The sequence below is a fragment of the Neopsephotus bourkii genome, unplaced genomic scaffold (assembly GCF_033783945.1).
Source record: "Neopsephotus bourkii isolate Nb327-2 ecotype Australia unplaced genomic scaffold, CSIRO-AGI_Nbou_v1 NB_620, whole genome shotgun sequence".
Lineage (NCBI taxonomy): Eukaryota > Metazoa > Chordata > Aves > Psittaciformes > Psittacidae > Neopsephotus > Neopsephotus bourkii.
Genome location: NW_026901120.1, coordinates 1,065,942 through 1,072,463, shown reverse-complemented (window position 1 = coordinate 1,072,463; position 6,522 = coordinate 1,065,942).

The following is a 6,522-nucleotide window of genomic DNA, read 5'->3' as shown; positions in this document are numbered from 1 at the left end:
TTTGTATCTTGTCCTCTAGCCTCATGAATTCCTTAGTTCCCATCAGGTTTTCTCTCTGTACCACTGCTGCTACCCTTCAAATACAGCCTCACAAAGAACATCCCCACCATGGCTGGTAGCACTGCTACAGATGCAGTGGGTGTTCAGCCACGCATTGGTGATGAGTAGCAATAAATTTGGGGCCCTTGGAAAAAAGGCTGGTTCCTAGAAGAGCTGTTACGTGTTTTGTTTGGGTTTTGGGAAGAAGGAGATGTTTGGAGAGATGTGCAAGTTTCAAGAAGCACAGAGTGGACTCATTAAGCTGATCCTTGCTTATGCGATGAAAGACACTCTTGATGGAAGCCAGCTTTCCTAACTGTGCTGACTTACTGAACCATAAATCACTTGGCTGTCAGTTTTGATAGATGGCAGGACTGCTGCTCTTGAAACTTCTAAGAGAAGGTTATGCTGAAGTAATCATTATCTATTTGATTTATCAAACAATCTAATTATTAATTTAATTGCACCACACCTACATACCGTTGTTCTATTTGTTTAACTTAGTGGGATAAGAGAGTTTGCACAATCTCATTCTGAAGATCCTAAACTTTGGGATCAGTCCAAGAAAATTACAAATCAGGTTAGATCTCAAGCCAGGTGTACAGTCATGAACATGTCTTGTGCTGTTAGGACTTACCATGGTACCATGACCTGGATGTAAGCACAGACAGACACACTGCCAGAAGGGTGAAGACCCTCTCAAGGCTGTATCTTCTAACTGATGTTTTTATGTGTGCTGTTGCTGATTCTGGACTTGGTTTGTGTAAGGGTATAATTTCACTGTGCATATGTCTTTTTATAATAGATACAGCCAAATTACAGGACTGGATGATCTTGGAAAAGAGTATGTGATAGGATGCTCTTATTCCCTGAGTCTGCACTTCAGCCAGTCTAATCCCTGTAGAGTAATTAATCTGCAATAGCTGGCCTTTCAGCTTGATCAGGGGTTGTGGGAGAGGTGACTGCAAATATATAGTGACCAAAGTGTGAAATAAAAGCAAAGGATGGTGATAACTGAACTTCATTTCATAATGGAGTGCCAGCGGTAGAACCATGTGGCAGTGTTTGGTTGATTCCAAGATACTTTGAGGAAAAAATGAATGGGAACACAACCCATTTAGTCTCCATTATTAATTCCTTTAAGGTTTTCTCAGAACACCTCATTGGAAACCAGGAGTTTTTTCCTTAGTTTTCAGTTGCTGAAAATGGAAAACATTTCTGTAAGTTTTCCAGTGAGAATATGGATTACTGCTTGAAAATGTTTTCATTCTGAGGGCACAGAGATTCCGATCTCACATTTAGTATGAAGAAGATTCAGCTAGATCTTGTCAGAAGTCATTAGGGATCCATCCATTATGTTTTCCATGTCAGACAACACTTATAAGCAGTCATAGCTATGCCAGGTTTTCTTTCATTATTGATTAATCCAAAAAGGATGAAGCATGTTGCCACAAGTGCTTACCTGGTGTTGACTGAAAAGATACCTTTAATGAGTGCACTTATAATTGGCCTTTGTGAACAGAAAAACACACAACTTGTCCAAGTATCGTTTCATGCTATGGCTAAACTTGCATAACGGAGGGCACCCAGTGCAGGTACAGCCCCGTTCTTCACCCTCTCCTACCTGTATGAGGAGTTGGATGGAAAATGAAGGATTCTTTCTAGGTTGGACAGTTTTCCATCCCACACAGGCCCTTGATTCCTGTATAGGATGCTGTTTACAAGGCTAGGTTTTTCCAAAGTCCCAGGCATTTTCTAGTTGCCGGATCAGTTCCTGGGCACAGCAGGTAGCAAAGCTATCCGCACTCATCGTCTGGTCCAACCTTTCTAGGCAAAGCATGACCTAGTCTGGATGTCCCAGCACCCTGTCCAGCAAATCCCAAAAGTATCCAATGCTGGGAGATCCATCACTTCCCTGCGGAGATTGTTCCAACAACTGACTGTTCTCATTGGGAAAGATTTCCTCTTGTGTCTGGTTGGAACATCCCCAGGAATGACTTATGCTCTTCACCCCTTGTCTTACCCATGTGAATGTGCTATCACCTTGCTGTCTGCAGTCGTGGAGCCGGCAGCAGAGCATTCCTTCCATACACACCTCTTGCCCCTGCTTCAGCCACACTGCTCCTCTGGGTGGTTTCCCCTCATGCAAGGGGAGACCATACTTTAAACCACCTCAGTCTCCCTTCCCTGTTCCCCAAAACTCTTGCACAACCTTTGCCGCCTCAGTCATGCAGGAAGGGACCATTAGGTCTTAAATGCCTGTTTCCTTAAGTCATTGTGAGATGTGCTAAAGCAACTAGTACTAAGGTAATAATAATTCTATGCCTTTTTGCACTTTTCCTTGTGTACAACATAGCCTCTATTTCTAATTGCGTTATGTTGCTGAAAATACCTTGTGGTCAGTGAGGATCTTTTAAATCTTCATCCTTTCCTTTCTGTTGCATTTTACAAAATACTATGATGTCAAGCGTATGGAAGCACAGCAAAATAAGAGCAAGAAACCTTTTCTGCCACCGTGGGACAATCTTGTATCTCAATGGCTGATTTATATCCTGCCTGCAGTCACTGTCAGACAGAGCATCTCTCTTCTCTCCCACAGGCTGCTTGCAAAGTCAGAAGTCGGCTGATCATTATCTGCAGCTCTTAAGTCAAGATTTCCCTCTTATTTTTCTCTGTTACAATTCCAATTTTGTGGGGAGGCCGGGGAAACTCCCCTCACTCCTGGGCTTTTTCTTGACCTATTACCCCTGGAAAATGCTTATTTAGTCTGAAAGTTACCAAATTAAAACCCAGCAACAGGAACGCAATAAATAAGTCAAGGGCATCTGTTTTCTTGTGAAGCCCCTTGATGATGCTGTTTCTGAAATGAGTAAAAAGAAGTCTCACTGATGCTTTATATGGAAAAATGTTTTTTTCTTTTATGTAATGTACTGCGGCTTTTTCCAGATTAAAACCTGATTTCAGTTTAGGATTGTTTCGTGTCTTACTGCACTGCTAGGTTTAAGATAGCAGAAACGATTCAGACACATTGCTTATCTGGAAGCATCTTTGATTGTTAAAGCCTGTATGGCAATCTAGGAGTTGCATTTGGAAGTGTTCTGCCTTCTCTTTCCAGCCCTTCTACTCCTTTGGTTGCCTGAGCTGTGCACCTGAGCTATCATCCATGCTGTGTCGCGACAGAAAACAGCATTTATCTTATAACAGTAGTGTGAACATTCAGGATTATTTGCAGATGTTCATAGAGGACAACAGAACACTGCTGTTTGAACGGGTGCCTGGTGTGCAGCTTGCACTACAGAGTGTGTGTCCATGGGGATGCTGCAAGTTACAGATCACCAAGGTTGCATCTGTGAGAGATGCCCATGAAAGTCCTGGGAGTTTTTAGTTCTAACTGCTGGAGGTTTTCCAGCTGATTGACTTGAAGGTGGGAGACCAATAGGAAATATGGGAAGGGAGCTATAAGCACCTGTTTGCAGGTACAGGCTTATCTTTGGGGAAAACAGAATGGAAATGGTAGCTTCTTTGGCTTCAGTATCCCCATTAGCACCACCTGATATTATGTGTGCTGTCATTTGGTGATGTTAAAGCTTGGTGTGTGTTGAGCTCTGAAGCAAATGCTGTCAGTCTTCAGACAACTGTAGGATGCAGTGCTGGGGAGAAACGAGTCCATTGCCTCAGCAAACTCTTGTTTCCTTACTTTTGTGTAAAGCTTGTCCACATGCCTCAGGAGGGTGTTGTGAGGATTAGCCAGATAAGATCAGCTTTCTTGTACAAATACGTGAAACCGCTTTCAAATACCCAGTGTGATTTATGATCGAAAAGCATGTGAATGGCAGCCCAGTGCCTTTCCTTCCCATGGGCATGACATATACCAGACTTGTTTTTACAGGGGTGCAAGAGACTTGGGGTGGAGGGAAACAGTGCACTGGGATGCTTCCAGTCCCTCCAAAAATACCTCCTGAACCAATATTCATTTATATGTCATTAGATACAGCTTCCTATTAGAGCATTAACACTGCTTAAGGCTTGGGCATGTCCCGCAGCAGGTCATGGAGTTGTGTAGAACCAGGGGTAGGGTACTGGAGTACATTTGGCTCTGCTGCTGTGCTTGTCCTTGATAGGTATCATAGCAGAAACTCAGGCATATAAAGCTGTCCTAGCCAGGTTTCTGAAGACACCACCAGATGTTTTGTAATAGCCATGCTATGAAGTGCACGGCCAAATGAAGAAAATGCTGCTGTAGAACTGCAGGTTTGTGAATGGGTTTCTGTCGGACTGCTGTCAGCAACAAAACCTATCAAAGCAAGGGTTGTGTGGTGGCTGGTGTAGCAGGGCTGGGAGAATTCTCCCTTGGCAAAGAGTGAAATAGCTTCTCAAGTGCCTTTGGGTCACTCCTAGTATATTCTTTCGCATTACTTCATGCTAACGGAGAAAATCATATAATCGTGGTGGTATGAGGTATGGAATTGGTCTGCATATTCCCAACACTTAACTCTTGTGAGGCAGACATTCCCAAAGAAAGAGGTGCTATGTACAGACTTAATGGTGTTACCTTCCAGTTTGCAGGAATTAGTCACTCCTGCCCTGCATCATGGGGGATTTTGTCTTGGAAATCACAAAGCAAATCATGTTTAGAGCCTCCTTTTGCTAATGTCAGTTGTAGAAAGAAGGCAAGTGAGGAGCTCTGCGTACTTGAATACAATCATGCTCCTTGCCACGGACACCACAACAGGTTTGAATGGCTGGAAGAAGGGCTCTTCCGTAAAATCACATTTGGTTATCAATTCCCCATTGTAAATCTATCCCACAATATTATCAACTTATCTGACCTTCTCCTCCTCCTCTGTCTCCCCTGCCCTATGCCACATCCTCTCCTTCACAGCGTAGCATGACACGTCCTGCTAGAGAGCTGCAAGAGAAAGATAACAGATATCAGGAAAAGGTGCTTGTTACAGTCATTAAATAACTCAGTGGATTAGTTTCCTTTTGTTCTCACCTCGCACTTTCACAATCCTATTGTGAAACAAACTCAGGAGGGAGAAGAGGCCCATAAGCATCTGCTTGGTCCCATGTCTGCTCAGGCAGGGGCTGGCCCAGGGCTGGCTGAAGGGATGTTCAGTCCTGCCATGGGACATCCAGCACTTCCCATAAGGCTGCCTTGCATCTTGCAAAGCCTCACAGGCCATTAGTCCCATGGAGGAGATGTGGATATGCCTGTGGGAAGGAAGAGGGCTAAAATACTCAAGGATGGAGCACTACCACATTTCCTGGACAATAGGACACTGGGGTTTGAGGAGCTCCCCAGTGTGAGGAAACACTTTGCATCAGCTCACAGATATAACGTGCAATGACAGACAGCAGTGGAAGTGCTTCTTTCATGTTGCACAGTTCTGCACTGAATGCTTCAAGCACACAACAATCATTTCTCTCACGCAGGTTGCAAACCAAGGCATCAGATGAATAGATAATTTGCACATTGATCTTCTGCAGTTTAGTTTGCTTGGGTTTTCAAATCCTGTGCAAGAGTTTCCTGTTACCATCTTGCAGAAGTGATTTGACTGGAAGCTGACTGCAGTTGACTCGTGCCAGCTTATATGGGGCAGAACTGAACTTACAATGTATCTTATGCTGGTGCTGTGATTTCATCATTATTGTACCTGTTTTATAGATCTAATGAAGTTGTTTGGGGAGTAAAAGTATTACACAAAGAATTCTCTTCTTCCTTGCTGAAAGCACAGGTTAGAACAGCTGTCTGCAGTCCTGGGACCTGGAGAATCTGAGGTCTGACACTATAGATTCAGTAAGATCTATGGATATTAACAAGCCTTTTTCTTCTCTTCGACACCAGGATCATACAGAAGCATTCTGATGATGTATCAGAAATGTGGACGATTTTTCTTTGCATTAGAACTGAAAAGTTCTTTAGGAGAAAGCTGCCTGAGCTGAATATGGACTAGAAAGTGTAGGAAGATATGAAAATGTGAGAAAGGAGGAATAGTTATTTTATTTCTTGGTTTCATCTGCATCAGCATTACCACAGAAATAGTCTTCTGTGTAGTTGTTATCTTACCAAATTTAAAGCAGACACACATCAAGAAGTGCATTTGATCTGATACATAATACATAAGTTTTATATACTCGTATCAGATGCATTTCGTAGAATCTAGTTCTGCCTTTTTCCCCAGGCCCACGTTAATGGAAACCTTTAGCATAATAATGTAGTTGATGAGCATTACCATCGTGCTTTTGATCCTAGGAACAAGTTCATCCCGTCAGTATCATACCTCATGCTGAAAAAGAAAGGGAATTATACGCCTGCCTCTGTTCCTGGGGTATGAAAAATCCATACTCCAGTGGAGGTGGCAAAGAAATGACATTGGCATTGAAGACCTGTTAAGATCCTCCATCTCAAAGGCCAGCCCTCTTACAGTGCCTCATCTCTTTTGTTCGTCTTTGAGGCACAAAGGAGATAGATGAAATCTG